Consider the following 23846-nt stretch of genomic DNA (forward strand, 5'->3'; position numbering starts at 1 on the left):
ACCCTTCTGACACACATGGGGCCGCCATGAGTCAAAGCTGACTAGATGGCAACTTGTTTTTTTTTAAGTGAAGGGCAATGTTAGAATCTCTCTCAACGTTGACTGCAAAGAGGTTAAAGTATCTAGGAAACCAGTTCCCGAGTAACAAGGGTCACAGGGTGCCATTCATTCATTCATTCATTTAATACGTACTGAATGCCTCCTCTTCCAGGTGTTGTGCTAGGCACGAGGGCAGAGGTGTGAACAAAACAGACAAGATCCCTTCCTTCGTGGCCGCTACAGTCTGGAGGTGGGGGGGGGGCAGGGAGGGAGAAACTGACCATTAAGAAATCATGACATAGAGTGACCGGAGCTGCAGTAGGGCAAATACAGGGCACTCGGGAGAATATACCAAGACCCCTCTATCTCATCTGAGGTGTGGTTGGAGATAATCACCTTGCTATAGAAGGGATGAAAACCCTGGTGGTGTAGTGGTTAAGTGCTACGGCTGCTAACCAAAAGGTCAGCAGTTCAAATCCGCCAGGCACTCTTTGGAAACTCTATGGGGCAGTTCTACTCTGTCTGATAGAGTCGCTACAAGTAGGAATCGACTCGACGGCAGTGGGTCTTTTGATTATGGAAAGGCTAAGAGTTAATGTGGCAAAGTGGGGCAGTGAGTGTGGGTACAGTGTGAGGGACAGAGAGGGTAGTAACAATAACAGTGACTGCTTCAGTGTCTCCCACCCTGGGCCAGAGGCTGTTCTAAGCACTTTGCATATGTTAACTCATGTGATCCTCACAAAGTCCCCAGGATAGCAAGTGCAGAGGCAAGAAGGGGAGAGACTGGGGCAGAGCCTTAGTGAGAGAGGAGGCTGCAGAGGAAGGCAGGTAGGAGATTGGGAGTTTTGCAAATACGTTGCCAGATAAAGTACAGGACACCCAGTTTGAATTTCACATATACAACAAACTTGTTTTTCATATAAATATGTTCCAAATATTGCATGGGACATCCTTAAACAACAAGAAAAAATTATTTGTTGTTTATCTGAAATTTAACCTTAACTGGGTATCTTTTTTTTATTTGCTCAATCTGACAACCTTCCTTTGACAGACGTGTCAAAGGGCTCGGATTTTAACCCGAAAGCAGTGGGGACTATTGGAGGGTTTCAAGAAGGGGAGTGACATGGCTAGCTCTGGGCTGTAGAAGTATTGTTTTGACTTCATTATGAAGACAAGCCCAGAGACAGGGAGGCAGTTTAGAGGGCACACTTTCAAGTCCATTGCAAGCACCTGTCATCCAGGTGGTGTATATAAATCAGGTGTGCTTCTACCTTTCCCAGCCCCAACCTAAGCAGCCCGGCAGCTCATCAAGCAGATACTAAGCACATAAAATGTGCTAGATGCTGCTCTGGGAAACAAACCACATGACAGATCACCAACCCCCTGCGAGCTCCCAGACTGGGTCTTGCACCTGGACAGCAGCGAGGTAGGTTGCTCAGAAACCCAGGTAACAGGCTTCTAAATCAGACCTTGAGTGATTGGCAGTGAGGGAAATCAGGGAAGGCTTGAGGAGGTGAGGCTTGAGCTGAGCGTTGAAGGGTGCGTTAGGAATTTGGGTCTGTCTGTTACAGCAGCCGAACTGTGTCCTAACAAATACAACTTTGGACTGAGCCTGCTGCTGGATCCCCTATTTTGCAAGGCTGTGTACATGTGGTTGGTTGTATACTTTATAGTAGAGAACTCATTTCCTTTTCCTATGTCTGCTGGCATCTGTCCAGCTATCATATCACTGTCACCTTGTGACAGTTGCACCCCAGGGAATAAGGAAAGGTCATCTAAGCCGTGGAAAACCATGTGCATTGGTGTGGAGATAGGCAACACCACAGTGCATTCAGGGAACTATGAGGAGCTCTCTAGAGTGGAAGGGAGAGGTGGGTGAGGGAAGCAGTAGGAACTGGTAAGACCTGGCAGGTGCCAGATCCTGAAGGACCTTGTACATTAAGCCAACAAATGACACTGTCAATAAATACTTACTGAGAAAGGCTGAAGGTTTGTAAGCATGAGATGGACATAATCAGATAGGATGTTCTAAAAATCACTCTGGCTACATATTTTTTCTTCTTTTTAATTTTTATGTTGTATTATGCTTTAGGTGAAAGTTTATAGCTCAAGTTAGTTTCTCATACAAAAATTTATACATATATAATTATGTGACCCTAGTTGCAATCTCTATAATGTGACAGCACAATCCCCCTTTCCAACCCCAGTTTGGTTGTGTTCAGGAAACATCTTAGCTTTGGTTTAGTCCAGTTTGGCTGACTTCACCTGTATTGTGTGTTGTCCTTCCCTTCACCTAAGATAATTCTTGCCTGCTATCTAGTTAGTGAATTTCCATCTCCCTCCCTCCCCATCCTCGTAAATATCAAAGAATGTTGTCTTCTGTGTTTAAAACTTTTCTTGAATTCTTATAATAGTGGTCTCATAAAATATTTATACTTTTGTGACAAATTTCACTCAGCATAATGTCTTCCAGATTCATCCATGTTGTGAGATGTTTCATGGATTCATCATTGTTCTTTATCGTTTACATAGTATTCCGTTGTGTGAGTATACCATAATTTGTTTATCCATTCGTTTGTTGATGGGAACCTAGGTTGTTTCCATCTTTTTGCTATTGTGAACAGTGCTGCAATGAACATGGGTGTGCATGTATCTATTTGTGTGACAGCTCTTATTTCTCTAGGATATACTCCAAGGAGTAAGATTGCTTGATCGTATGATACTTCTATTTTTAGCTTTTTAAGGAAGTACCAAATCAATTTTCAAAGCGGTTGTACCATTTTACATTCCCACCAGCAGTGTATAAGTGTTCCAGTCTCTCTACAACCTCTCCAACATTTATTATTTTGTGTTTTTGAACTAATGCTAATCTTCTTGGGTGAGATGGTATCTCGTTGCAGTTTTGATTTGCATTTCTCTAATGGCTAATGATCTTGAACATTTCCTCAAGTATCTGTTAGCCTCCTGAATATCTTCTTTGATGAAGTGCCCATTCATATTCTTTATCCATTTTTTAAATTGGGTTATTTGTCTTTTTATTTTTGAAGTTTTGCAGTATCTTGTAGATTTGAGAGATTAGACCCTGATCAGATAAGTTGTAGTCAAAAATTTTTTCCCATTCTGTAGGTCGTCTTTTCACTTCTTTGGTAAAGGCTTTCGATGAGCATAAGTGTTTGATTTTTAGGAGCTCCCAGTTATCTAGTTTCTCTTCTGATGTTTGTGCATTGTCTGTTATATTTTCTATTCTGTTTATGCCATGTATTAGGGCTCCAAGCTTTGTCCCTATTTTTCCTTCCATGATCTTTATCGTTTTAGATTTTGTATTTAGGTCTTTGATCCATTTTGAGTTAGTTTTTGTTCATGGTGTTAAGTATGGGTTTCGTTTCATTTTTTTGCAGATGGATATCCAGTTATGCCAACACCATTTGTTAAAGAGACTGTCTTTTCTCCATTTAACGGACTTTGAAAGGCCTTTGTCAAATATCAGCTGCTCATAGGTGGATGAATTTATGTCTGGGTTCTCAGTTCTGTCCTGTTGGTCTATGTATCTGTTGTTGTACCATTACCAGGCTGTTTTGACTACTGTGGTGGTATAATGTGTTCTAAAATCAGGTGGTGTGAGGCCTCCGACTTTGTCCTTCTCCTTCAGTAATGCTTTACTTATTTGGGGCCTCTTCCCTTTCCATATGAATTGGGCAGTTTGTTTCTCCAACTAGTTAAAAAATGACATTGGAATTTGGATCAGGATTGCGTTGTATCTGTAGATTGCTTTGGGTGGAATTGACATTTTCACCGTCTTGAGTCTTCCTATCCATGAGCAAGGTATGCTTTTCCACTTATGTAGGTCTCTTTTGGTTTCTTGCAGTAATGTCTCTGGCTGCATTTTGGAGGGTGGTTTGAAAAGAATATATTGCTGGTGAGATAGCATGGGGCGGTGGGTCTAGGAGGGAGCCAGCAACAAGTCTGTTGAAGGAGGCTCTCCTCCAGGGAGACTTTGGGGCCCACACCTTTTGTCCTTCAGGAAAGAGAGAAATCTAGAGTCTGAGGACCCTGGAGGAGAGGCTGGGCACAATCCATTCACATTTACAGGTCTGAATCCACACCCAGTGGCTTTGAAAGATCTCTTCCCACCCAACGACTTGAAAGATGCTTAAAAGACTTAAAAGATACAAGACAGCTTTCTTACTATAATGGCTAGGCTTGTTCCCCCCCCCCCAATCAAATCCATCAAGTCAATTCCAACTCACAGCAGCCCCATAGGACACAGTAGAACTGCCCCATAGGGTTTCCAAGGAGTGGCTGGTGGATTCTAACTGCCAACCTTTTTGGTTAGCAGCTGAACTCTTAACCACTGGGTGACGGGGGCTCCTGTCCTGAAATAATGCTACATTAAAAACTACCCAAAAGGGGCGAGACCAAGGTGGCTGACTAGGCAGAAGCTTCCCCTGATCCCTCTTGCAACAAAGACTCAAAAAAACAAGTGAATTGATCACATACATGACAATATACAAACCCTGACCATCAAACACAGAGCTAAGGAATTGACCCGAGTGAGAAACCGCGTTCTGCAGCAGTGACCAGCTCTGGAGCCCAGTGTGCTGTGCCCCAGGCCTGAGCCCTTGTGATGCTTTGGTGCCAGAGTGGTGGGGCTGATCGCAGATTCCTGAGATAAGGCAAGCGCAGGATGTAGCCCTAACCCCCTGGGGCAATCTCAGCAGGGACCCAGCCAGTGCATGCAGGCTACACACCAACGTGGCCAACAGGGGAATGAGAGACCGAGTGGAAGAAGCGACTGGTTCTGGAGCCTGGCATGCAGCCACCCAGCCCTGATCCCTTGGTGCTGGCCTTTGGAGCTAGTGTGGCAGGGCTGATGGTGGCTTCCTGAGACAAGGCAAGCACGGGACCCGGCTCTAACCCCTGGGGCAATCTCAGGTGGGGACTCAGCCAGCACACACAGGCTACACAACCCTCTGGACTCTCAGATAAAACAGCCCTCACCAAACAAGATATGTGATTTTGTCTATTTTACTGTGCTACTCTCTCCTATCTATCTGATCCCTCCCCTTCCTGCCCCAGCCGGCTTCATTAACATTGGAATTCCCTGGGCCAGAGAGTGGAGTGCTCTGCATTTTTTTCTCTCTAACCCATTCTCCTGGCCTGGGAAAAGCAGCAATTAACAATCAGGGGAAAAATCCTTTCCTGACTTACCTAAACTGGAATAACAGTACAGAACCAGCTCCATCCAGACATAAGAGATACAGAGTCTTTGGCTTTCACCCCTACATGGAACCAGGTGGCTATTATACGCAAAGGCAATTCTGTTAGAGATCTGACTGTCATTGTAGCTGAGCAGTGGAGAGGCAAATTTTGGAGGTCTGCTACTGCTCTACCTATTAAACAGACTCCTCACCGACCCACAGCAGGGAATTGAGGGCTGATGCTCCTTCCACACCACCTAGCCACCTGCTAAAGGGATCTGAGGATGATGACACCTACCAATCTTTAGAATTACAAGCATTGGGTGCCTAAGGCACAGCTGCAGAGCCCACCCACCAGAGCACTCTAGAGAACAGAGACACTCCTTCCTCACTGGCTCTTGGGGGAAGGCTGTCAGCACTCTGCCTTCCTCAGATTGTGACCCCCTGCTGCTACCAGAAACTGGTGCATACAACAATCACCACTACTCCTCTAAGATAGTAGGTGAGACCTTATACCACACACTAGGTAACCCACTATCAGGGCACCTGAGCTGATTCTATTCAAGAATAGTGAATGGACTCAGGGTCATATACCTGGTAACAGCTCAAACCAGTTGCTAACAGGACATAAGTGATTCAAAGTCTCCAACAATGCAGTTAGCGCACTTTAGTAGCCCATCTGAGTGTATTGAAACAAAACAAAACAAGAAGATAAGACTCAGTGAGCAAATATAAAATAAATCATTACAATAGCTTATAGATGGCTCGGAGACAGCAGTCAATATCAAATCACACAGAGAAGCAGACCATGATTGCTTCTACAAACCCCCAAAGTGGAGAATCAAAACCTTTCCCAGATGAAGATACAGTCCTGCAATTGCCAGATGTAGAATATAAAAAACTAATATACAGAGTGCTTCAAGACATCAGGGATGACCTCAGAAATGAAATAAGGTAATGTAGAGAAAAAGCCAAGGAACACACAGATAAAGCAGTTAAAGAAATAAAAAAGATTATTTAAGAACATAGTGAAAAATTTAATAAGATGCAAGAATCTATAGAGAGACAGCATTCAGAAATTCAAACGATTAACAATAAAATTACAGAATTAGACAACTCAGTAGGAAGTCAGAGGAGCAGAATCGAGGAATTGGAATGCAGGATTGGGGAGATGGAGGATAAGGCAATTGGCACCAATATATTTGAAGAAAAATCAGATAAAAGAATTAAAAAAAATGAAGAAACCGTAAGAATCATGTAGGACTGTATCAAGAAGAATAACTTGCATGTGATTGGAGTTCCAGAACAGAGAGGAATAACAGAAAATACGGACAGAATAGTTGAAGATCTGTTGGCAGAAAACTTCCCTGGCATCGTGAAAGATGAAAGGATATCTATCCAAGATGGTCATCAAACCCCATACAAGATAGATCCCAAAAGAAAATCACCAAGACATATTATCATCAAACTTGCCAAAACCAAATATAAAGAGAAAAATTTAAAAGTATCCGGGGATAAAAGAAAAGTCACCTACAAAGGAGAATCAATAAGAATAATTTTGGACTACTCAGCAGAAACCATGCAGGCAAGAAGGCAATGGGATGACATATATGGAGCACTGAAGGAGAAAAACTGCCAGCCAAGAATCTTATATCCAGCAAAACTCTCAAATATGAAGGTGAAATTAAGTCATTTACACATAAAAACAAGCTTAGAGAATTTGCGAAAACCAAACCAAAGCTAGAAGAATTAATAAAGGAAATTCTTTGGTCAGAAAATCAATAATATCAGATATCAACACAATGCAAGGTCACAAAACAGAGCATCTTGATATCAACTCAGATAGGGAAATCACAAAAACAAAATAAGATAAATTTTTTTAAAAAATGCTCAAAACGGTATCATCGATGTCATTATGTAAAAGATTACAATAATCAATAAAGAGGGATTAATACAGGAGGCATAGATCTTCCATAAGGAGAGGAAATCAAGGTGATGTAGGGCAATACAAGTTAGATTTTTACTTGAAAAAATAGGGGTAAATATTAAGGTAACCACAAAGAGGTCTAACAATCCCATACTTCAAAATAAAAACCAAGATAAACGTAACAACTCAGCAAAAATAAATTCAACTACAGTGAAAATGAGGAACACACAATTTACAAAGAAAAACTTCTCAGCACAAAAAAGTAAGTGGAAAAATGAGATTGTCAACAACACACAAAAAGAAGGCATCAAAATGACAGCACTAAACTCATACTTATCTATAATTACTCTGAATGTCAATGGACTAAATGCACCAGTAAAAAGACAGAGAGTTGCAGATTGGATAAAAAAACATAATCCAGGTATATGCTGCCTACAAGACACATACCTTAGAAGTAGAGACACAAACTAAAACTCAAAGGATGGAAAAAAATAAATCAAGCAAACAATAAAAAAAGAGCAGGAGTGGCAATATTAATTTCTGACAAAATAGACTTTAAAGTTAAATCCACCACAAAGGATAAAGAAGGACACTATATAATGATTAAAGGGACAATTTACCAGGAAGATATAACCATATTAAATATTTATACACCCAGTGACAGGGCTGCAAGATACATAAAACAAACTCTAACAGCATTGAAAAGTGAGATAGACACCTCCACAAATATAGTAGGAAACGTCAACACACAACGTTCGGTGAAAGACAGGACATCCAGTAAGAAAATCTCTAAAATCTACATGATACTGCAAAAGCTCAACTACAAAAACACAAATAACCCAATTAAAAAATGGGCAAAAGATGTGAACAGACACTTCAATAAAGAAGACATTCAGGTAGCTAACAGATACATGAGGTAATGTTCACGATCATTAGTCATTAGAGAAATACAGATCAAAACTACAGTGAGATTTCATCTCACTCCAACAAGGCGGGCATTAATCCAAAAAACACAAAATAATCAAGTTGGAGAGGTTGTGGAGAGACTGGAACACTTCTACACTGCTGGTGGGAATGTAAAATGGTACGACCACTTTGGAAATCCATTTGGCGCTTCCTTAAAAAGCTAGAAAATAGGATCCTGCAATCCTACTCCTTGCAATATATCCTAGAGAAATAAGAGCCTTTACATGAACAGATATATGCTCGCCCACGTTCATTGCAGCACTGTTTACAACAGCAAAAAGATGCTCTGCTGAACTCTTCTATTAGTTTCAGTAGTTTTCTTGAGGATTCTTTACGGTTTTCTGTGTATAAGATCATGTCATCAGCAAATAGAGATACTGTTACTTCTTCCTTACCAATCTGGATGCCCCTTATTTCTTTATCTAGCCTAATTACTCTGGCTAGGATCTTCAGCACAATGTTGAATAAGAGTGGTGATAAGGGGCATTCTTGCCTAGTTCGTGTTCTCAAGGGGAATGCTTTCAGAATCTCTCCATTAAGGATGATGTTGGCTGTTGGCTTTGTATAAATGCCCTTTATTATGTTGAGGAATTTTCCTTCTATTCCTATTTTGCTAAGAGTTTTTATCATGAATGGGTGTTGGACTATGTCGAGTGCCTTTTCTGCATCAATTGATAAAACCATGTGGTTCTTGTCTTTTGTTTTACTTATATGGTGGATTACATTAATTCTTTTTCTAATATTGAACCATCCCTGCATACCTGGTTTGAATCCCTTGGTCATGGTGAATTTTTTTTTTTTTGACATGTTATTGAATTCTATTGTCTGGAATTTTGTTCAGGATTTTTGCATCTATGTTCATGAGGGATATAGGTCTGTAATTATCTTTTTTTGTGCTGTCTTTACCTGGTTTTGGTATCAGGGATATGCTGGCTTCATAGAATGAGTTTGGAAGTACTCCGTCTTTTTCTATGCTGTGAAATACCTTTAGTAGTAATGCTGTTAATTCTTCTCTGAATGTTTGGTAGAACTCTGCAGCAATGCCATCACGGCCAGGGCTTTTTTTGTTGTTGTTGGGAGTTTTTTGATTATCTTTTCAATCTCTTCTCTTCTTATGGGTCTATTTAGTTGTTCTACTTCTGTTCGTGTTAGTTTAGGTAGGTAATGTGTTTCTAGGAATTCATCCATTTCTTCTAGGTTTTCAAATTTGTTGGGGTACAATTTTTTGTAGTAATCTGATATGATTCTTTTAATTTCAGTTGGGTCTGTTGTGATATCACCCATCTCATTTCTTATTCAGGTTATATGTTTCCTGTCCTGTATTTCTTTAGTCAGCGTGACCAATGATTTATCAATTCTGTTAATTTTTTCAGAGAACAGCTTTTGGTCTTGTTAACTCTTTCAGTTGTTTTTCTGTTCTCTAATTCATTTAACTCTGCTCTAATTTTTATTATTTATTTTCTTCTGGTGCCTGATGGTTTCTTTTGTAGCTCTCTTTCTATTTGTTCAGGTTGTAAGGACAGTTCTTTGATTTTGGCCCTTTCTTCTTTTTGGATATGTGCATTTATTGACATAAATTGACCTCTGAGCACTGCTTTCACTGTGTCCCAAAGATTCTGATAGGAAGTGTTTTCATTATCATTGGATTCTATGAATTTCTTTATTCCCTCCTTAATGTCTTCTATAATCCAGTCTTTTTTGACCATGGTATTTTTTTTTTTATTGTTCAGTTTCCAAGTGTTTGATTTCTTTTCCCTCCTTTTTCTGTTATTGATTTCTACTTTTATGGCCTTATGGTCTGAGAAGATGCTTTGTAATATTTCGATGCTTTGGATTCTGCTAAGGCTTGCTTTATTACCTAATATGTGGTCTATTCTAATGTTCCGTGTGCACTAGAAAAGAAAGTATACTTGGCTGCTGTTGGGTGGAGTGTTCTCTATATGTCTATGAGGTTGAGTTGGTTGATTGTGGTATTTAGATCTTCCTTGCCTTTATTGAGCTTCTCTCTGGATGTCCTGTTCTTCACTGAAAGTGGAACTATCTCACTTTTCAATGCTGTTAGAGTTTGTTTTATGTATCTTGCAGCCTTGTCATTGGGTGCATAAATATTTAGTATGGCTCTATCTTCTTGGTATATTGTCCCTTTAATCATTATATAGTGTCCTTCCTTATCATTTGTGGTGGATTTAACTTTAAAGTCTATTTTGTCAGAAATTAACATTGCCACTCCTGCTCTTTTTTGATTGTTTTTTTTTTTTGGACATATTTTTTTCCATCCTTTGAGTTTTAGTTTGTGTCTCTAAATCTAAGGTGTGTCTCTTGTAGGCAGCATAGAGATGGATCGTGCTATTTTTATCCATTCTGCCACTCTGAATCTTTATCAGTGCATTAGTCTATTAGCATTCAGTATAATTATGGACAGGTATGAGTTGAGTGTAATTTTGATGTCTTTTTTTGTGTGTGTTGTTGACGTTTATTTTTCCCACTTAATTGTTTGTGCTGAGTAGTTTATCTTTATGTATTGTCATTTCTTCTTCTTCATTGTTGTTGATTTTGTTTCTGCCGAGTCTCCATTTTTTTCTTGTATTTTATTTTGATGAGTAGGATAGTTAGTTTTCTTTGTGTTTACCTAAATATTTACCCCTACTTTTCTAAGTTTAACCTAACTTTTGTTTCTTTATATTGCCTTGTCTTCCTCTCCATATGAAAGATCTCTGACTGTATTTCTTAGTTCCTCTTTATTGTTTTAATGTTGGCTTCTTTAACATAATGACATTGCTGTTTCCCTGTTTTGAGCATTTTTTTATCTTGATTTATTTTTGTGATTTCCTTGTCTGAGTTAACATCTGATTCCTCTGTCCTGTGTTCTAGTCTTGGGTTGACACCTGATGCTACAGCTTTTCTAACCAAAGTACTCCCTTTAGTATTTCTTGTTGTTTTGGTTTGGTTTTTACAATTCCCTAAACTTCTGTTTATCTGGAAATGTCCTAATTTCACCTTCATATATGAGAGACAGTTTTGCTGGATATATGATTCTTGGCTGGCAATTTTTTTCCTTCAATGCTTTAAATAAGTCATCCCATTGCCTTCTTGCCTGTATGGTTTCTGCAAAGTCATCTGAGCTTATTCTTATTGGCTCCCCTTTGTAGGTGACTTTTTGTTTAACCCTTGCTGCTCTTAAAATTCTCTCTTCATCTTTGGTTTTGGCAAGTTTGGTTATAAAATGTCTTGGTGACTTTCTTTTAAAATCTACCTTATGTGAAGTTCAGTGAACATCTTGGATTGATACCTTCTCATCTTTCACGATTTCAGGGCAGTTTTCTGCCAACAAGTTTTCAACAATTCTCTCTGTATTTTCTGTTATCCCTCCCTGTTCTGGTACTCCAATCACTCATAGGTTATTTCTCTTGATACAGTCCCACAGAATTCTTAAGATTTCTTCATTTTTTAAAAATTATTTTATCTGATTTTTCTTCAAATATGTTGGTGTCAAGTGCTTTATCTTCAAGGTCACTAATTCTGCCTTCCATTTGCTCAATTCTGCTCCTCTGACTTTCTATTGAGTTGTCTGATTCTGTAATTTTATTGTTAATCTTCTGCATTTCTGCTTGCTGTCTCTGTATGGATTCTTGCAGCTTATTAAATTTTTCATTATGTTCTTGAATAACCTTTTTAATTTCTTCAACTGTTTTATCTGTGTGTTCCTTGGCTTGTTCTGCATATTGCTGATCTCCTTCCTGATATCTTGAACAGTTCTGTATATTAATCTTTTGAATTCTGCATCAGGTAGTTCCAGGAAGGCACCTTCATCCAGAAGATCCTTTAATCTCTGTTTTGAGAGCTTGTTGAAGCGGTCACAGTCTGCTTCTTTATGTGGTTTGAAATTGACTGTTGTCTCTGAGCCATCTATCAGTTATTGTATTAGTTTATTTTATGCTTCCTTACTGTATCCTAGTTTCTTGCTTTGTTTTGTTTTGATATGACCAAATGGGTTGTTTGAGTGAGCTAGCTTGATTATTTTTACCTTTGGAGCTCTGATGTCCTGTCACCAGATGGCTAGAGTTGTTATCAGGTATATGATCTCATCAGTCCATTTACTTTTCTTGTGTGGAAACAGATCAGGTGTCCAGGTAGCTGGTCATCTAGTGTGTGGTACAGGCTCTGTGCTACAGTCTTGGAGGGGCAGGGGTGTTTGGTGTAGGTACTGGTATCTGGTTGGAGTAGGGGGGTCACACTCTGAACAGGGCAGTTGGCTGAGAACCATCCCCCAAGTGTCTCTGAAGAAAGCACATCCCTGTTCCCTAGAGCATACAGATGGGTGGGTTCTGCAGATGGACCATGGGCACCGAATGTCTTTGGTTGTAAGGACTGAGAGGTATCAGTTATCCTTGGACCCCTGTTGCAGGTGGCTGGGTGACCTGAGTGGAGCCACTAGTCCTTAGGCACGTGACGTGGGTAGGTGAGGACCCTATTTAATAGGCAAAGCAGTGTCAAATATCAAACACCCTCCTCACCACCACACAGCTTAAACAGCTGCAGTCTGCCAGCGAGGGCCTATTCTCCTGAAATAGACCCACACGGGTCCATGCAGGGGGAAAAAGTATTCAAAGTCCTTGGACTGTTTATGTCTGGACAGGAGCTGCTTCTGTCTTGAGCTCCCTAGGTTAGTGGAGCTGGAAAATTATCTTTTCCCCCTGTTGTGAATTTATTCTTTCTCCAAGTCTGGGAGCATGGCTCAGGGCACTTAAATGGGCCTATCTTAGGGCCAGGGAACCCAACAGCCACTGAAGCAGGCTTGGGTGTGGGGGACACAGTAAAATATACAGAAGTACTTAGCTTTTGCTGAATGCTCTGTTCTCTGGTTCTGGAGTGTCAGTAGCTGTATAGCTGGGTGCTTCTCCCTGAGGAAACTGTGGCCAAATGCTACGACCAGCCCACCACAGCCACTCCTGGGAGTGGTGTCTGAGAGAGCTCAGCGATTCAGGCCCAGCAGCTCTTCTCCACTTCTGAATCGTATCTTTCTCCTCTGCCGCTCAGCCTGTTTTCTAACTTTGACTTTGATGTTCAGGGCTCCTAGCTTGTCATAAATATAATAGTTTCACTTGATTTTTCGGGTCTTTGTTGTAAGAGGGATCCCTGGAAGCATCTGGCTATTCTGCCATCTTGGCCCCACCTCCCCAAGAGCTGACACATTTTTTATTGTGAGCGGAAGAAGCCATCCTCACAGCGACCTAGAATGAAGAGGAAGAAAATGATGGACATCACACCTACTAAGAAAAACAATATCTAGAGCACACATGGGTCCTGGCTGGAGACTCCCAGAGAGTCCCACTGAGTCCATGAGGGCTGAATGAAAGAAATCCTGTGTGTCCCTGAAATTCTGAGTGTCTTCTTACCCAAGGAGTGGACAACTCAAGAGCAAGAGCTGTGAGTTTTTGTCTAGTGCCATTGCTGCTTTTCCACGGTCATGTGGTCTCCCAGTCTTTTTATCTCCCCCCACCTCACCATGACTCTGCCTCTGCTTCTTGGCTGGTTGTCTTCCTGAGGTATGGAAATTGTGTTCTGTCACACAGGGATTTCATAAAACTAAGAGCTGCTTGTAGGAGCTGAAATTGTCCTCACAGTGATTTCATTCCAAAGCAATAACAGCATCTGATGTTATAGAAATCTCATCCTCATGATTGTAAGCATTTATAATAGCCCATCATCAAGGAAGTGCTTACATTGGAGAGGAATTTCCATGGAGAAAGTCAATCTTTTAAAAAATGTTAATTTTGTGAGGAAATCAAACGAGGTGCCAAATTGTCTCTGTCATTATGTTACCCTTCCCTCCTGAGCACTTAATGCTCTGATCAGTGTGACATTTTCACATGTAGCAATGAAGATGAGGAAATTTACCTCCCGATGGAGACCACTCTTTTGCCCATTAGTCATCTCTGCTTAAACATTCATTGCCCACTCTGATTTTACAATAGTCAGAGCATACAAAAAAAAAAAAAAAACCTAAACTGTTGCCCTCAAGTCAGTTCTGATTCATGTGTGCGCAGAGTAGGGTAAAACTGCTTCATAGGCTTTTCAAGGTTATGACTTCCCAGAAGTAGATTACCAGGACTTTTCTTCCAAGGCACCTCTGTGTGGGTTCAAATAGCCAACATTTTGGTTAGTAGTTGATTCCTTCACCATTTGTGCCATCTAGGGACGTAGAGTCAGAGCATAGGGGCAGAGTTTGAGACCCCTAGGCCTTGAAGCCCCCACGTCTGTCAGTTTGTCACACGGTGGGGGCTTGCATGTTGCTGTGATACTGCAAGCTATGCCACCAGTATTCAGATACCAACAGGGTCACCCAAGGAGGACAGGTTTCAGCTGAGTTTCCTGACTAAGACAGATTAGAAAGAAGGACCCGGCAGTCTACTTCTGAAAAGAGTTAGCCAGTGAAAACTTTATGAATAGCAGCAAAACATTGCCTGATATAATGCCCAAAGATGAGCCCCCCAGGTTGGAAGGCACTCAAAAGATGACTGGGGAAGAGCTGCCTCCTCTAAGTAGAGTCTACCTTAATGATTTAGGTGGAGTCAAGCTTTCAGGACCTTTATTTCCTGATGTGGCATGACTCAAAATGAGAAGAAACAGCTGCAAATGTCCATTAATAATTGGAATGTGGAACGTACAAAGTCTGAATCTAGGAAAATTGGAAATTGTCAAAATGAACATTGATATCCTAGGCATTAGTGAGCTGAAATGACTGGTATTGGTCGTTTTGAATCAGATAGTCATATGGTCCACTATGCAGGAAAGACAACTTGAAGAAGAACAGCATTGCATTCATTGTATAAATAAATAAATTTCAAGATCTATCCTGAAGTACAATGCTCTCAGAGATAGGATAATATCCATACTCCTACTAGGAAGACCAGTTAATACGACTGTTATTCAAATTTATGCAGCAGTTAATAAGGGCACAGATGAAGAAATTGAAGACTTTTACCAGCTTCTGCAGTCTGAAAATGATTGAACATGCAATCAGGATGCATTGATAATTACTGGTGGAGGTGGGAAACAAAGAAGAAGGATCGGTAGTTGGAAAATATGGCCTTGGTGATAGAAAAGATGCCAGAAGTTGCACAGCAGAATTTTTCAAGACCAATGACTTCTTCATTGCAAATATCTTTTTCACCAATGTAAATGGCAACGATACACATGGACCTTGCCAGATGGAATACACAGGAATCAAATCGACTATATCTGTAGAAAGAGATGGTGGAAAAGCTCAATATCATCAGTCAGAACAAGGCCAGGGGCCATCTGTGGAACAGACCATCAATTGCTCAAATGCAAGTTCAGATTGAACCTGAATAAAATTCGAACAAGTCAGCGAGAGCCAAAGTATGACTTTGAGTACTTCTAGAATCTGATGACCTTTTCCAAACCTTCTTCAACAATAATTTCAAATTTAATGCTTTTGAGAAATGTTATAATATTAGAAACATGTGTGTGTGTATGTGTGTGTGAGGGGAAGGCATGGATTCACCTTAGAGTCCTTCTTTCTAGAATTCCTATATTCTATAAAGTCATGTTTTTTGACTATACGATTATCATACATAATTCAAGGGAGATACCAAAATCCCCGTATGGTCTAGTCATAGATGAATTTAGAGACCATTTCAAGAATAGATTTGACATGTTGAATACTGATGACTGAAGACCAGACAAGTTGTGGAATGATGTCAAGGACATCATTCATGAGGTCATTAAAAAGACAGGAAAGAAAGAAAGGCCAAAATGGATGTCAGAAGAGTCTCTGAAACTTGCTCTTGAATGTAGAATAGCTAAAGCAAAAGGACGAAATGTTGAAGTAAAAGAGCTGAACACAAGATTTCAAAGGGTGGCTCAAGAAGACAAACTAAAGTATTACAATCAAATGTGCAAAGGCCTGGAGTTAGAAAACAAAAAGGGAAGAACACACTCTGCATTTCTCAAGCTGAAAGAACTGAAAAAAAATTCAAGTCTTGAGTTGCAATAGTAAAGCATTCCATGGGGAAAATATTAAATGATGCAGGAAGGATCAAAAGAAGATGGAAGGAATACACAGAGTCATTATATCAAAAAGAATTGGTCAACATTCAACCATTTCAAGAGGTACCATATGATCAGGAACTGACTGTACTGAAGGAAGAGGGCCAAGCTGCACTGAAGGCATTGATGAAAAACAAGGCTCCAGAAATTGACTGAATATCAACTGAGATGTTTCAACAAACGGATGCAGCACTGGAAGTGCTCACTTGTCTATGCCAAGAAATTTTGGAAGACAACTACCTGGCCAATTGTATGGAAGAGATCCATATTTATGCCTATTCCTAAGAAAAGTGATCCAACCGAATGCAGAAATTACTGAACAGTATCATTGATACCACAAGCAAATAAAATTTTGCTGAAGATCATTCAAAAGCCACTGTGGCAGTATATAGACAGGAACTGCCAGAAATTCAGGCTGAATTCAGAAGAGGACGTGGAACCAGGAATATCATTGCTGATGTCAGATGGATCCTGGCTGGAAGCGGGGAATACCAGAAAGATGTGCACCTGTGTCTTATTGACTATGCAAAGGCATTCGGCTTTGTGGATCATAACAAATTATGGATAACATTTTGAAGAACGGGAATTTTGGAACACTTAATTGTGCTCATGAGGAACCTGTACATGGATCAAGAGGCAGTTGATCGAACAGAACAAGGGGATACTGTATGGTTTAAAGTCAGGAAAGGTGTGTCAGGGTTGTATCCTTTCACCATACCTATTCAATCTATATGCTGAGCAAACAATTTGAGAAGCTGGATAAAATGAAGAACAACACGGCATTAGGATTGGAGGAAGACTCATTAACAACTGGTATCGTGCAAATGACACAATCTTATTTGCTGAAAGTGAAGAGGACTTGAAGCACTTACTGACGAAGATCAAAGACCACAGCATTCAGTATGGATTACACCTCAACGTTAAGAAAACAAAAATCTTTATAACTGGACCAATAAGCAACAACATGATAAATGGAGAAAAGATTGAAGTTGTCGAGGATTTCATTTTACTTGGATCCACAATCAACACCCATAGAAGCAACAGTCAAGAAATCAAAAAAACATTGCATTGGGCAAATCTGCTGCAAAACACCTCTTTAAAGTGTTGAAAAGCAAAGAGATCACCTTGAACACTAAGGTGCGCATGACGCATGCCATGGTATTGTCTGTTGCATTATATGCATACAAAACCTGGATAATGAATAAGGAAGACTGAAGAAGAATTGACACCTTTGAACTGTGGTGTTGATGAAGAATATTGAACATACCATGGACCACCAAAAGAATGAACAAATCTGTCTTGGAAGAAGTACAATCAGAATGCTCCTTATAAGGAAGAGTGGCAAAATTATGCCTTACATACTTTGGATGTGTTATCCATAGGGATCAGTGCCTGGAGAAGGACATCATACTTGGTAAAGTACAGGGTCAGAGAAGAAGAGCCCTCAACGAAATGGATTGACACAGTTGCAACAAAGGGCTCCAGCTTTTTTGATGCAGGACCGGACAGTGTTTTGTTCTGCTGTACAAACTTAGTGGCAGGTACAAACAACAGACCTTTAAGATTTGACCACCCTTTGAGAAAGATATGACAAAGGTCCCCCAAAACATCAAAATCAAGCCCTTGAGTGATTGTCTTGGAATATATGGACGAAGGCTTTGGGGGCACCAAAGTCCTGACCAGCCTTGTTCTCTTCACAAAAGACTAACCTTCGCCTCTGTCTCTTGTCTACTTAGCTGTAACTCTGGTTCCACTTATGACCCATTTGTTTCTGGGCTCTGCTCTGTTGCTTCAGACCATCTTGAGAAACATCCATCTTGGGGACCTTGGTGAGCCTCCTGCCCATACCAGCCCTGGGCACACTCCAATTCTCCTATCCACTCCCTCAAAAGTGAGCTCAGCCATCCAGCCAAGAAGTGGTGTGCACAGAGCTATTTTACCCGTTGACTGCACTAGTCATCATCTCTAGGAGTTATATGCTTTTCCAAGTCCTAAGAAAACTGTGAGGCCAAAAAAAGAAAATGCAAAAGGAAAGTAGCAAAAATCAAAATCAGTGTGTTCATTTAAACGTCTATGGAACATAGCATTATGTCACATTCATTAATTGTTAAATTTAATATTCATAAAACATCATTACATTTAAAAACTATTTGTGGGTTAAATTGTCTCACTTTGCAAGAATTTGCAAGTATGCATGATGGTTGCTGAAAAATTGTAGCCAATCATAAATTAAATAAGTTACTCAGAGCCAAATTATTTCAAAAGCAAAATCATAAAATTCCTTTTAATTTTTACAGAAAAGATTTATATTTGATGTGGTATGGGGTATATTTAAATATGATTAATAGGATGTGGTGTAGAAACTCCAAATTTGAATAGCCAGGACCCATGAAAGCCATAAAATGCCTGTGTGGTCTAAGGAGAATGTGATTAAATATTAAAGAATCTGTTATATTGTACACCAAGCCATTTATTTATTTTTTATCGTGCTTAAGGTGAAAGTTTACAGATCAAGTTAATTTCCCATACAAAAATTTATATGCATATCATTACATGACACTAATTGCAATTCCTATAATGTGAAAATACACTCCTGCTTTTCACCCCAAGTTTTCTGTGTCCATTCGAACAGCTCCTGTCCCTTTCTGCCTTCTTATCCTGCCTCCAGACAGAAGCTGCCCATTTAGTCTCATGCATCTGCTTGAACTGAGAAGCATACTCTTCACGAGTATTATTTTAAGTTTTATGTCCAGTCTAATCTTTGTCTGAAGAGTTGGCTTCAAGAATGATTTTAGTTCTGGGATAACAGAACTAAACCGTTCAGGAGTGATGTCTTTGAGGATTCCTTCAGCCTCGGTCAGACCATTAGTCTGGTCTTTTTATGCAAATTTGAGTCCTGCACTACAGTTTTCTCCTGCTCAGAGAGGAGCTCTGTTGTGTTTCCTGTCAGGACGGTCATTGGTGGTAGCCAGGCACCATCTTGTTCTTCTGGTCTCAGGCTGATGGAGTCTCTGGTTTATGTGGCCCTTTTGTCTCTTGGGATAATATTTTCTTTGTCTTTGGTGTTCTTCATTCTCCTTTCCTCCGGGTGGATTGGGACCAATTGATGCATCTTAGATGGCTGCTCAGAGCCTTTAAGGCCCCAGATGCCACTCACCAAAGTAGGATGCAGAACATTTACTTAATAAACTTTTGTTACGCCAGCTGACCTAGATGTACCCCGAAACTATGGTCCCAGATCCCTACCCCTGCTACTCTGTCTCTCAAAGTGTTTGGTTGTGTTCAGGAAGCTTCTTAGTTTTTGGTTTTGTCCAGTTGTGCTCTCTTCCCCGTTCTGGGTGTTGTCCTTCCTTTCACCCAAGATAATTCTTGTCTACTATCTAGTTAATGAATTCCTGTCTTCCTCCCTCCCCATCTTAACCATCAAAGAATGTTTTGTTCTGTGTTTAAACCTTTTCTTGAGTTCTTGTGATAGTGGTCTCATATAACATTTGTTCCGTTGTGACTGACTAATTTCACTCAGCCTAATGCCTTCCAGATTCACCCATGCTGTGAGATGTTTCACGGATTAATCACTTTTCTTTATTGTTGCGTAGTATTCCATTGTGTGTATATACCAAAATTTGTTTATTCATTCATCTATTGATGGGCACCTAGGTTGTTTCATCTTTTTGCTATTGTGAGTAGTGCTGCAGTGAACATGGGTGTGCATATATCTATTTGTGTGGCGGCTCTTATTTCTCTCAAATAGATTCCAAGGAGTGGGATTGCTGGACTGTATGGTACTTCTATTTCTAGCTTTTTAAGAGAGCACCAAATCAATTTCCAAATTGGTTGTACCATTTTACATTCCCACCAGCAGTGTATAAGTGTTCCGGTCTCTCCACAACCTCTCCAACATTTATTATTTTGTGTTGTTTGGATTAGTGCTAGCCTTGTTGGGGTGAGATGATATCTCATTGTAGGTTTCATTTGCATTTCTCTAATGCCTAATGATCCTGAGCATTTCCTCATGTATGTTAGCCTCCTGAATGTCTTCTTTGGTGAAGTGTCTGTTCATATCCTTTGCCCATTTTTTAATTGAGTTATTTGTCTTTTTATTGTTGAAGTTTTGCAGTATGTTGTAGATTTTAGAGATTAGACCCTGATCAGATATGTTGTAACCAAAATTTTTTCCCATTTTGTAGGCTTTCTTTTTACTGTTTTGGTGAAGTCTTTTGCTGAGCATAAGCGTTTGATTTTTAGGAGCTTCCATTTATCTAGTTTCTCTTCTGGTGTTTGTGTATTGTTAGTTATGGTTTGTATTCTTTTTATGCCAAGTATTAGGGCTCCTAGCATTGACCTATTTTTTTCTTTCATCATCTTCATTGTTTTAGATTTTATATTTAGGCCTTTGATCCATTTTGAGTTAGTTTTTGTACATGGTGTGAGGTATGGGTCTTGTTTCATTTTTTTTTGTGGTTGGATATGCAATTGTGGCAGCACCATTTGTTGAAGAGACTGTCTTTTCCCCATTTAATGGACTTTGGACCTTTGTTAAATATCAGCTGCTTATAGGTGGATGAATTTACACCTGGATTCTCAATTTTGTTCCATTGGTCTATGTATCTGTTGTTGCACCAGTACCAAGCTGAATAGGCTCTAAAATAAGGCACTTTGACTCTATGTTAAGGAGGAAAGTCAAGAAACGTGTGCATCAGGGTTGTATCCTTTTACCATACCTACTCAATCTGTATGCTGAACAAATAATCTCAGAAGCTGGACTATATGAAGAGGAGCAGTGGGACATCAGGATTGGAGGAAGACTCACTAACAACCTGCATTATGCAGATGATGCAACCTTGCTGAAAGTGAAGAGGGCTTGAAGGACTTACTGATGAAGGTCAAAGACCACAGTCTTCAGTATGGATTACACCTTAACATAAAGAAAACAAAAATCCTCAATACCGGACCAATAAGCAACATTATGATAAAAAAAAGAAAAGATAGAAGTTATTTAGGATTTCATTTTACTTGGATCCACAAGCAACACCCATGGAAACAGCAGTCAAGAAATCAAGAGACTCATTGCACTCGGAAAATCTGCTTCGAAAGACCTCTTTAAAGTGCTGAAAAGCAAAGATATCACCTTGAAGACTAAGGTGCGCCTGACCCAAGCCATGGTGTCAGTTGCATCACTTTATGCATGTGAAAGCTGGCCAGTGAATAAAGAAGACTGAAGAAGAATTAGTGCCTTTGAATTGTGGTGCTGGCAAAGAATATTGAATATACCATGGACTGCCAGAAGAACAAACAAATCTGTCTCAGAAGAAGTACCACCAAAATGCTCCTTAGAAGCAAGGATGGCAAGGCTATGTCTCACGTACTTTGGACACATTATCAGAAGGAATCAGTGCCTGCCTAGAGAAGGACATCATGCTTGGTAAAGTACAGGGTCGACGAAAAAGAGGAAAACCCTCAACAGGGTGGATTGACACAATGGCTGCAACAATAGGCTCAAGGCTAACAACAATTGTGACCATGAAGCAGGACCAGGCAGTGTTTTGTTGTGTTGTACACAGGGTTGCAATGAGTCAGAACCTACTCGACGGCACATAACAACAACAACAACAAAATTACGTAGTGTGAGGTCTCCCATTTTGTTTTTCTTCTTCAGTAATGCTTTACTTACCCGGGGCCTCTTCCTTTTCCATATGAAGTTGGTGATTTGTTTCTCCAGCTCATTAAAAAATGTCATTGGCAAGGATGCCCTTTATCACTGCTCTTATTCAACATTGTGCTAGAAGTCCTAGCCAGAGCAATTAGGCTAGACAAAGAAATAAAGGGCATCTGGATTGGCAAAGAGGAAGTAAAATTATCTCTATTTGCAGATGACATGATCTTACACACAGAAAACCCCAAGGAATCCTCCAGAAAACTACTGAAACTAATAAAAGAGTTTGGCAGAGTCTCAGGTTATAAGATAAACATACAAAAATCACTTGGATTCCTCTACATCAACAAAAAGAACATCGAAGAGGAAATCACCAAATCAATACCATTCACAGTAGCCCCCGAGAAGATAAAATACTTAGGAATAAATCTTACCAAGGATGTAAAAGACCTACACAAAGAAAACTACAAAGCTCTACTACAAGAAATTAAAAAGGACATACTTAAGTGGAAAAACATACCTTGCTCATGGATAGGAAGACTTAACATAGTAAAAATGTCTCTTCTACCAAAAGTCATCTCTACATACAATGCACTTCCGATCCAAATTCCAATGTCATTTTTTAAGGTGATAGAGAAAGAAATCACCAAGTTCACATGGAAGGGAAAGAAGCCTCGGATAAGCAAAGCATTACTGAAAAAGAAGAAGAAAGTGGGAGGCCTCACTCTACCTCATTTCAGAACCTATTATACAGCCACAGTAGTCAAAACAGCCTGGTACTGGTACAACAACAGACACGTAGACAAGTGGAACAGAATTGAGAACCCAGAGATAAATCTATCCACATATGAGCAGCTGATATTTGACAAAGGCCCAGTGTCAGTTAATTGGGGAAAAGATAGTCTTTTTAACAAATGGTGCTGGCATAACTGGATATCCATTTGCAAAAAAATGAAACAGGACCCATACCTCACACCATGCACAAAAACTAACTCCAAGTGTATCAAAGACCTAAATATAAAGACTAAAACGATAAAGATCATGGAAGAAAAAATAGGGACAACCTTAGGAGCCCTAATACAAGGCATAAACAGAATACAAAACATTACCAAAAATGACGAAGAGAAACCAGATAACTGGGAGCTCCTAAAAATCAAACACCTGTGCTCATCTAAAGACTTCACCAAAAGAGTAAAAAGACCACCTACAGACTGGGAAAGAATTTTCAGCTATGACATCTCTGACCAGCACCTGATCTCTAAAATCTATATGATTCTGTCAAAACTCAACCACAAAAAGACAAACAACCCAATCAAGAAGTGGGCAAAGGATATGAACACACACTTCACTAAAGAAGATATTCAGGCAGCTAACAGATACATGAGAAAATGCTCTCGATCATTAGCCGTTAGAGAAATGCAAATTAAAACCACGATGAGATTCCATCTCACTCCAACAAGGCTGGCATTAATCCAAAAAACACAAAATAATAAATGTTGGAGAGGCTGCGGAGAGACTGGAACTCTTATACACTGCTGGTGGGAATGTAAAATGGTACAACCACTTTGGAAATCTATCTGGCGTTATCTTAAACAGTTAGAAATAGAACTACCATACAACCCAGAAATCCCACTCCTCGGAATATACCCTAGAGAATTAAGAGCCTTCACACAAACAGATATATGCACACCCATGTTTATTGCAGCTCTGTTTACAATAGCAAAAAGCTGGAAGCAACCAAGGTGTCCATCAAAGGATGAATAGGTAAATAAATTGTGGTATATTCACACAACGGAATACTACGCATCGATAAAGAACAGTGATGAATCTGTGAAACATTTCATAACATGGAGGAACCTGGAAGGCATTATGCTGAGTGAAATTAGTCAGATGCAAAAGGACAAATATTGTATAAGACCACTATTATAAGATCTTGAGAAATAGTATAAACCGAGAAGAACACATACTTTTGTGGTTATGAGGCGGGGAG

The sequence above is a fragment of the Elephas maximus genome, chromosome 3 (assembly GCF_024166365.1).
Source record: "Elephas maximus indicus isolate mEleMax1 chromosome 3, mEleMax1 primary haplotype, whole genome shotgun sequence".
Lineage (NCBI taxonomy): Eukaryota > Metazoa > Chordata > Mammalia > Proboscidea > Elephantidae > Elephas > Elephas maximus.